Source organism: Thalia democratica, unplaced genomic scaffold, assembly GCF_965202585.1.
Source record: "Thalia democratica unplaced genomic scaffold, ktThaDemo2.hap1.1 HAP1_SCAFFOLD_1875, whole genome shotgun sequence".
Lineage (NCBI taxonomy): Eukaryota > Metazoa > Chordata > Thaliacea > Salpida > Salpidae > Thalia > Thalia democratica.
In genome coordinates this window covers 5,001-15,000 of record NW_028140675.1, presented here as the reverse complement: position 1 = coordinate 15,000, position 10,000 = coordinate 5,001, and the positions used below count along the sequence as shown (strand labels likewise).

The window sequence follows — 10,000 nt, the reverse complement described above, 5'->3', positions numbered from 1 at the left end:
GAAAGGATCGGTGTGTTAAAGACCCTGAGACGGACGTGGCCCCAGGATTACCCGAGGCCGCAATACGCGTTCAGAATATCGATGCTCAATGTGTCCTGCAATTCACATTACTTCTCGGAGCTAGCTCCGTCCTTCATCGACGCTCGAGCCGAGTGATCCACCGCTAAGAGATCTCTCGTGTTAATCAATCTCAATGCAACCAAAAAATCGTGTTCAAAAAGAAGCGGCCGCGCCAGCACTTGCGTGCTGAATTATTACTCCCGCTGTCAGAAAGCAACGCGACCGAACTATAACAGTTACAGGGCTCGGTCCCTTCGAAGAAGAGACGTCGCTTGAAATCAAATTTCGATTCGTTAATGATCCTTCCGCAGGTTCACCTACGGAAACCTTGTTACGACTTTTACTTCCTCTAAATGATCAAGTTCGATCGTCTTTTCGAACACCGGCGAGTGCGTTGCCGCACGTACCAGGCTCAATCGGAGGACCTCACTAAACCATTCAATCGGTAGTAGCGACGGGCGGTGTGTACAAAGGGCAGGGACGTAATCAACGCAAGCTAATGACTCGCGCTTACTGGGAATTCCTCGTTCAAGGGAAACAATTGCAAGTCCCTATCCCTAGCACGACCGGGGTTCAACGGATTACCCGGACCTTTCGGCCTAGGGAACACACGATGATCCGGTCAGTGTAGCGCGCGTGCGGCCCCGAACATCTAAGGGCATCACAGACCTGTTATTGCTCAATCTCGTGTGGCTAAACGCCACTAGTCCCTCTAAGAAGTTGTCTCCGACGACCCAATGGGTCGAGCAGCTATTTAGCAAGTAAGAGTCTCGTTCGTTATCGGAATTAACCAGACAAATCGCTCCACCAACTAAGAACGGCCATGCACCACCACCCACAGAATCAAGAAAGAGCTCTCAATCTGTCAATCCTCGCTGTGTCCGGGCCGGGTGAGATTTCCCGTGTTGAGTCAAATTAAGCCGCAGGCTCCACTCCTGGTGGTGCCCTTCCGTCAATTCCTTTAAGTTTCAGCTTTGCAACCATACTTCCCCCGGAACCCAAAGACTTTGGTTTCCCGGAAGCTGCCGGACAGTTCTTAAGTTCGACACTGCCCGATCGCTAGTCGGCATCGTTTAAGGTCAGAACTAGGACGGTATCTGATCGTCTTCGAACCTCTGACTTTCGCTCTTGATTAAAGAAAACATTCTTGGCAAATGCTTTCGCAGTCGTTCGTCTTGCGCCGATCCAAGAATTTCACCTCTAACGGCACAGTACGGATGCCCCCGTCCGTTCCTATTAATCATTACCTCGTGCTCCGAAAACCAACAAAATAGAACCGAGGTCCTATTCCATTATTCCATGCAACATTATACAAGCGTAAAGCCTGCTTTGAACACTCTAATTTTTTCAAGGTAAACTTGCCGGACCACCGCAACACTCAGTTAAGAGCACCGCGAAGGCACCGACCAACAAGAACAACAAGGCCAGTGCTAGCCTTTCGACCGACCAACCTCGCCGTCCCTATATCCAACTACGAGCTTTTCAACCGCAACAACTTAAATATACACTTTTGGAGCTGGAATTACCGCGGCTGCTGGCACCAGACTTGCCCTCCAATGGATACTCGTTAAAAAGTTTAAAGTGTACTCATTCCAATTGCAGGACCTCGTACGAGGTCTGCATTGTTATTTTTCGTCACTACCTCCCCGAGCCGGGAATGGGTAATTTGCGCGCCTGCTGCCTTCCTTGGATGTGGTAGCCGTTTCTCAGGCTCCCTCTCCGGAATCGAACCCTGATTCTCCGTCACCCGTTACAACCTCGGTAGGCCGATACCGTACCGACGATAGTTGATAGGGCAGTTGCTTTAATGAGATGTCGCCAGCACTAGGCCGTGCGATCCGCAAGCTTATCCAGAGTCACCATTGTAACGACCCGAAAGCCGGTTAGTTTTGGTCTGATAAATGCGCGCCTCACGTCAGTTCGGCGCTTTACGCATGTATTAGCTCTAGAATTGCCACAGTTATCCATGTAAAAGCGTACAATCAAATGAACCATAACTGATTTAATGAGCCATTCGCAGTTTCACTGTACGTGAGCTCGTACTTACACTTGCATGGCTTAATCTTTGAGACAAGCATATGACTACTGGCAGGATCAACCAGATAACTATCCGAGGGCGTTTAAACCCGTTGCTCGACTGAGCGTTTTTACTGTATAAATACAGACCTTTTCTATCACTCGGCTTAAAAGCCTTGCGAACGTTACTGAAAGTCGGCGCCGGCCTTTTGCTGTTTAAAGCGCCAGCCCGCGTCGACTGCAGCATGCAGCTATACAACTGACTGTTCTTTCTCCCGACCAACCGTTTGCCTTCTGCCGGTTAACTCGTCAGCAGCAACACGCCATCTGTCTGCTGCAGTTACCCGCCTCGAGCCGTGCCTGCCTGCGTCGGCTACTCGTCTCGACGACTTCGCAAAGCTATAAGCCTACCGCCGCTGGACGCTTGTAGTTTTTCATACGCTGCTCCAATGCGTTTACATAGCACGTTCGCCGCCGCTGCAATAGCCGCGCCTCGGGTGCTAAACAGTAATGCTTTAAGCCCGCTTTCTCGTCAAGTCGACCGAACGCACAAACACGTCTCTCTCACTAGTGTAAAGTAATGCATACGTGTATGATGCTCAAATGTTGCTGTTGAACTTTTTTTGCCGATTTTTTCCGATTTTTTTCAATTTCTTTGTTTCTTTTCGATTATTTTAATGTTTTAAGCTTATTTATGCTACGTTTAAATGTTTTAATACTTTTTTATACTTTATTTAATATGTTTAAAAGAAATAAATAAAAAAAAATATGTATAAACTACTTTTTTTAATGTTTTAAATATATATATATTTATTATAAATAAACTTTATTTGTATTATTTTTTATTTAAGCGTACTTTTTAAATCTTTATATTTGTTTTATCGTTTTAAGCACATTGCGATAAATATAATAAACAAAAAATTGAATAAAAATAATAATAATAAAAAAAAAAAAAAAAAAAACATAAGCTTATTTTATATTTTTATTTTATTTTTATTTAAACTTACTTTTCAAACCTTAATACTCGTTTTATTTTTTTAAGCAGATTGCGATAAATATAATAAACAAACAATTAAATGAAAATAAAATAAAAAAACCAAACATAAGCTTATTTTATATGTTACATTTTATCTTTATTTAAACTTACTTTTTAAACCTTTATAGTTGTTTTATTTTTTAAGCACATCGCGATAGATATAATAAACAAACAATGAAATAAAAATAATAATAATAATAATAATAATAATAATAAAAAATCATAAGCTTATTTTGTATGTTTCATTTTATTTTATTTAAAACTTACAATTTAAACCTTTGTATTTGTTCTATTCTTTTAAGCACATCGCGATAAATATAATAAGCAAACAATTTAATAAAAGTAAAATAAAAAAATCAAACATAAGCTTATTTTATATGTTTCATTTTATCTTTATTTAAACTTACTTTTTAAACCTTTATAGTTGTTTTATTTTTTAAGCACATCGCGATAGATATAATAAACAAACAATGAAATAAAAATAATAATAATAATAATAATAATAATAAAAAATCATAAGCTTATTTTGTATGTTTCATTTTATTTTTATTTAAACTTACTTTTTTAACCTTTATAGTTGTTTTATTTTTTAAGCACATGGCGATAGATATAATAAACAAACAATAAAATAAAAATAATAATAATAATAATAATAATAATAAAAAATCATAAGCTTATTTTGTATGTTTCATTTTATTTTTATTTAAACTTACTTTTTTAACCTTTATAGTTGTTTTATTTTTTAAGCACATGGCGATAAATATAATAAGCAAACAATTAAATAAAAATAATAACAAATAAATAAAACAATACGGCTAAACTATAAAAAGAAAACTAAATAACTGATAAATACTTGTAAAACATTATTTGAAAAATGTATTTTGAAACACAACACGATTGATTTATAAATAATAATATATTTTTAATTTGTGTAGTTCATTTAAAGTAGTCTCCCTTTTTGCTTCTGGTTTTATTAGAGTTATATATAACAATAAATGGTGTAGTTTATTTAAAGTAGTCTCCCTTTTTGCTTCTGGTTTAATTAAAATTATATAACACATACTATAGTAAGTTAAATAAACTATAGTAACTTTATAAAACTACTTTACAAAATACATTTGTATAATTTAATAACTTTAAAATAACTATCAAGAATAAAATAGAATAGCTTTAAGTTTAGTATACAATTGGTATGTAAATTGTGTAGTTTATTGAAAGTAGTCTCCTTATTTGCTTCTGGTTTTACTTGAGTTACATAACGTTAAATAAACATACTTAATAAACGTAACCATCAATACTGTCATTTTAATAAAACTAAGTACAAATACATTGAATTAACATAGAACTTTAAAAAGCCTTCGCTAGTATCTGTTGGTAACAGTAAATAACCTATTATGACTCACAATACAGGAGTGCGAAATTTATTTTTCATTTGATTTTTCAGGTATTTATTTATTTGTGGAAATAAACTTTTTTATTACATTAGAAACTAATTGAATTTTTCCTATAACTATACCTATTATTATATTTAGTATGCTTAAAAGTAATAAAATGACACGTCGCGATTATATAATAAACAAACAATCAAACAAACAAAGAAAAAAAAAAAAAAAAAAACTATTTTTTTAAACTTATATTTCAACTATATGTCTTATTTTATTTTCATTTAAACTTACTTTAAACCTCTGTATTTGTTATATATATATTTCAACACAATACGATTAAACTATAAGACAAACAACAAAATAAAATAATCACATTAATAAATACACTAAGCAAATAGCTAGAATAAATATAAATAGTTCAATATATACAATATATTTCTTCCATTTTTAAGTTACTTGTTAAACATATTTATTTAAAAATGTTTCTTTAGAATATAAAACTAACAGTTCTACAAATAAAGAAATTAAAAAGCCAATACACATAACACTAACTTTTCATAAATTAGATATGCAAATATGAACAAAATAGTAACTAAATTCTAAAGCTTTTGTAAACTGTGAACTTATAAACTTATAATAATAATTGCATATTCACCATTCACAATAGCTTTTTATTTAGTACACAACTGGTCTGTAAATTGTGTAGTTTATTGAAAGTATAATCCCGTTTTGCTTCTGGTTTAAATAAAGTTATACAACACATACTAAAGTAAATTAAATAAAGTAATTCACTACTATCGTATTAAATAAAACCAATTTACAAAATACATTAATTTAAATTAAAGTGAACTTTGAACTTATAATAATAATTGCATATTCACTATTCAGAATTTCTTTAAATTTAGTACACAACTGGTCTGTAAATTGTGTTGGTTCTATTCAAGTACTCTCCTTGTTTGTTTTGTTTTAGTTGTATTTATTTTTAGATACTAGCACATTCAATACACATAATAAAGTAAACCAAATAAACTCTATTAATTTAAACTAAGTACAAATACATTAAGTTAATACAAAACTTTAAAAAGCTTTTGCTAGTATCTGTTGGTAACAGTAAATAACTTATTATGACTCACAATACAAAAGTGCAAAATTTATTTTCGTTTGATTTTTCAAGTAGCCACGCTTTTATTTGTTTTTGGACAAAAAGACTTTAAAGTTTTAGTATAAAAGACTAGTTGTATTAATTTTAACTCAGAAAATTGTACTCTACAAGATGGTGCCATTATTTTTTCGATATCTCAAACTGGTCAAACCACTTTTTTAGCGCTCTAATTGGTTTAAACAGCAAATAAGCAAACAGCAAATAACGTTATCTGATTGGCTAAGGTTTTTGTTTGCTAATAACTAGAATTTTCTTTTCTTTTAAGCGTTAAAGAAATGTAAATAAACGAGTAATAAGTATAAATAGGTCAGAAAGAAAAATAGTACAAAAAAGATGAATTCAAAAAGCAAAGGCCTACGGCACGTGGTATTCCCAAGCGGTCACCCATCTAAGTACTAACCACGCCCGACACTGCTTAACTTCCCAGATCGGACGAGATGGGGTGTACTCAGTGTGGTATGGTCGTAGGCGTTTGAAGGCGTTTACAAGCCTTTATAAACCCTTCGGTTTATTTAAAAAACCTATTTGCACTTGATTTACAATCAATTTGATATTTTAAAATTATTCCTTATAAAATTTTAACCTGAATTAACTTTTTTTTTGTTTTTTTAATCAACAGTTACTCCCAAACTGTACTAAAACTGTATTGTAACTGTACAAAAGTGTTTGTTTAAATAATTGTTATCTATAAATTACCTAAGACCAGGAAAAGTAGAAGTAAAGTTTATTGAATTATTAAATAAATAAAATAAAATCGTAAAATAAAATAATACAATATGTTTACAATTTGTCATTGATCTATCCATTTATGTTATTGCATTACAAATACAAACATTGCATACATTCAAGAGTATTATTCATCAATCTTTTCAATATAATAAGTTTTAAATTTATATTTATTTTTAAATAATTCCTGACATTTTAGATTACCTGAGATTTTTTTTTAATTAAATTAATTTTAGTAATTAAATACTTGACGTTCTATTTTGTTTAATTTGATAACTCAACCATGTTTATTTTTTTTACTAATTTAAAAGAACTATTAAACTAAAAGACATTACATACAGCTTCTAAAAGTTTTAAACACCTTAAAAAATATTATTATTTTAAAGATATATTAAAGAACTAAACAGATATTACTCCTAAAAAATCTTGTTAATAATATATAAAAAGTACTCAAAGTCAGACTCGGAAATATATATACTGTTGTATATCTTACTTGAAGTTCACTGTAATTGACACTGTATAACAAAATTATAAAAATCAACCTATTTATATAGCAAAATATTTCTTTATCTTTGTCGTGGCGCGGTGGGTCAGTGGTCTTATCAGCTGACTCATAAGCAGAAGGTTGTAAGATCGAATCCCGCTAGTCGTCACGAAACACCACTATCGTTCAATGTTCGGGCTTCAAATTCTTTGAGATTATACTGTACTATTTATCTATCTAACTAATCTATCTAACAAATGTTGTTCAATCTAGGTTGTGGGTACTTGGGTCGAGTAATGCCTTTGACTTACAATCTGTTGTGATTGACAATATTCCTCTATCTATCATTAAACAAATCTATCTAATAAATGTTGTTCAATCTAGGTTGTGGGTACTTGGGTCGAGTAATGCCTTTGACCTACAATCTGTTGTTGATTGTCAACATTCCTCTATCTATCAATAATGATTATATTCAATAATAAATGTTGATTAATTCAGTTGTAAGAAAACCAGTGCGCTGGTTAGGTTGGGTAAGGCCTTCGACTTACAATCTTGGGGATTATCAACGTTCATCACAAGTACAGTAACGATCTCATTGAATTTCCAGTTGGAACATAGGATTGTAGTGGTGGCCTACTTTGTAGGTTTTTGCCTAGTTTGTTTTTTGCCTAGTAGTGTTTGCCTAGTTTGACAAACTATAGTATATATATTGTATAACTTTACTTGTATTAATTTTTTATTTAAATTACTACTTATTATTAAAGAATTAAATTTTTTTAGAAAAAAAAACTATGTATTTTAACTAATGCTTATATTATATGTTTTGTTTTATTTTTATTCAAACTTACTTTAAACCTCTGTATTTTTATACAATACGATTAACTATATAACAGAAAAATAATTAAATAATCAAACTATTGAATAAGCAGTTAATTAGTGTGTTTTTTTATGCTTCTTTCATTTTTAACTTACTTGTTAACCATATTTCTTTTATTAAAGTATAAAACTAACAGTTACTAAAATAAAATAATCATAAAGTCAATACACAAAACACTAACTTTTTATAATTTAAATATGCAAACATGAATATAGTTATGAATCTATTATTTATTCAAATAGAATTATTCAAAGCTTATAATTATAAAGCTTTTGTATAATGTTTCAATTACAGTGAACTTTAAGTAAGTTAAGTTTTTTTTTTTTGTAATAACTACAAAATTGGTATTTTAGTTTATTATTAGTAACTAAATACTTATATTTATTATATTTAAAAAAAAACATCTATACTAACTCTAATTTCAAAGCATATTAAATACAAATTTTACCAACTAAATATTTATTTTTATTTTAATTATTATAAACTTTCAAACATAAGCTTGTATACCTTATATACCTATATACCTCATATAGTAGGCTTGACATAACATAACATTATTTAATTCTTTTTGTTTGAAATAAACTCATTTAGTTATTAGTAAATTACAACATAAATGTTTATAACAATATAACTAAGATTTAGCTTTTGAGTTAGTAAACTTTGATAGTTTTCTTTTAATAGTTTAATAATCTTTATTTAAGTTCAAGCAAAATTGCTATATATTTAATACACATACAAAAGTAAACTAAGTAAACGTAATTCAATAGTTTCTATTAAGTAAAAGTAATTACAAATACATTAAGTTAATACAAAACTTTAAAAAGCTTTTGCTAGTATCTGTTGGTAACAGTAAATAACTTATTATGACTCACAATACAAAAGTGCAAAATTTATTTTCGTTTGATTTTTCAAGTAGCCACGCTTTTATTTGTTTTTGGACAAAAAAACTTTTAAGTTTTAGTATAAAAGACTAATTGTATTAATTTTAACTCAGAAAATTGTACTCTACAAGATGGTGCCATTATTTTTTCGATATCTCAAACTGGTCAAACCACTTTTTTAGCGCTCTAATTGGTTTAAACAGCAAATAACGTTATCTGATTGGCTTACGTTTTTATTTGCTAATAACTAGAATTTACTTTTCTTTTAAGCGTTAAAGAAATGTAAATAAACGAGTAATAAGTATAAATAGGTCAGAAAGAAAAATAGTACAAAAAAGATGAATTCAAAAAGCAAAAGCCTACGGCACGTGGTATTCCCAAGCGGTCACCCATCTAAGTACTAACCACGCCCGACACTGCTTAACTTCCCAGATCGGACGAGATGGGGTGTGCTCAGTGTGGTATGGTCGTAGGCGTTTGAAAGCGTTTACAAGCCTTTATAAACCCTTCGGTTTGTTTAAAAAACCTATTTGCACTTGATTTACAATCAATTTGATATTTTAAAATTAATCCTTATAAAATTTTAACTTGATGTAAGTATTTTTTTTATTAAAACCTTTTTTTTTGGTGTTTTAATTACAATTACTCCCTGTAACTTTATTTAAGACTTTGTTTAAAAGATTGTTAACTATATTCTATATTAAATACTATGATTAGAAGTAAAGTTTATTAAGTGATTAAACTAAATAAAAAACAATGTTAAAATAAACATGTTGTGTTTAGTTTGTTTTACTATTTCTCATTGTTCTATTTATAGATGGTTTTGTTTTACTTCAAGAATATTTATAGTTAGTTTCTAAAGAATATCTCATACTACATCAGATTTTACGATTAACTTAATTTTAGGTAATAAAATATTTGACGTTTAATTTAATAACTCATCTATGTTTATGTTATAAAATAATAGTATCTAATACACATACATTATAATATAATAATATGTATAACTAGTTGTTTTACTTTAAAATGAATAATTAAGTGGAAGAATTAAAAGAACTCACATTTTTGAAGAGAGCGTGGAAAACCAGAATAGTCTTTTAAAACATTTATTAAATTATCGATAAATATAGAATACAATAGAATTAAACATATAAACGTAACTGTGGTTGCTTAGAAACTGAACAAGAAAATTTTTAATAAAAATATAAAATAGTTATTATATAGAATTAAAATAAAATAAAAGTAATATAAATTATATTTTTAAACTAAATAACAATTCACGAGCAATATTAGCGCATATCAGAGTATGAGTTTATAATAAAGGAATTGCTTCCTTGATGTTGATACTTACCTTATTCAAATAGAATACATTT

General features: G+C 30.3%; 4 non-coding genes across 4 annotated transcripts; all 4 read right to left on the bottom strand.

Moving 5' to 3' along the window:
- Positions 1 to 19: 19 nt before the first annotated feature.
- LOC145848954 (5.8S ribosomal RNA) lies at positions 20 to 172 on the bottom strand. Its single transcript, XR_014372243.1, has one exon. It is a non-coding gene; the product is annotated as a 5.8S ribosomal RNA (ribosomal RNA).
- Positions 173 to 354: 182 nt separating this feature from the next.
- Positions 355 to 2,165, bottom strand: LOC145848950 (small subunit ribosomal RNA). Its single transcript, XR_014372240.1, has one exon. It is a non-coding gene; the product is annotated as a small subunit ribosomal RNA (ribosomal RNA).
- A 3,845-nt stretch (positions 2,166 to 6,010) lies between these two features.
- Positions 6,011 to 6,129, bottom strand: LOC145848949 (5S ribosomal RNA). Its single transcript, XR_014372239.1, has one exon. It is a non-coding gene; the product is annotated as a 5S ribosomal RNA (ribosomal RNA).
- Positions 6,130 to 8,983: 2,854 nt separating this feature from the next.
- Positions 8,984 to 9,102, bottom strand: LOC145848953 (5S ribosomal RNA). Its single transcript, XR_014372242.1, has one exon. It is a non-coding gene; the product is annotated as a 5S ribosomal RNA (ribosomal RNA).
- Between the last annotated feature and the right edge of the window lie 898 nt (positions 9,103 to 10,000).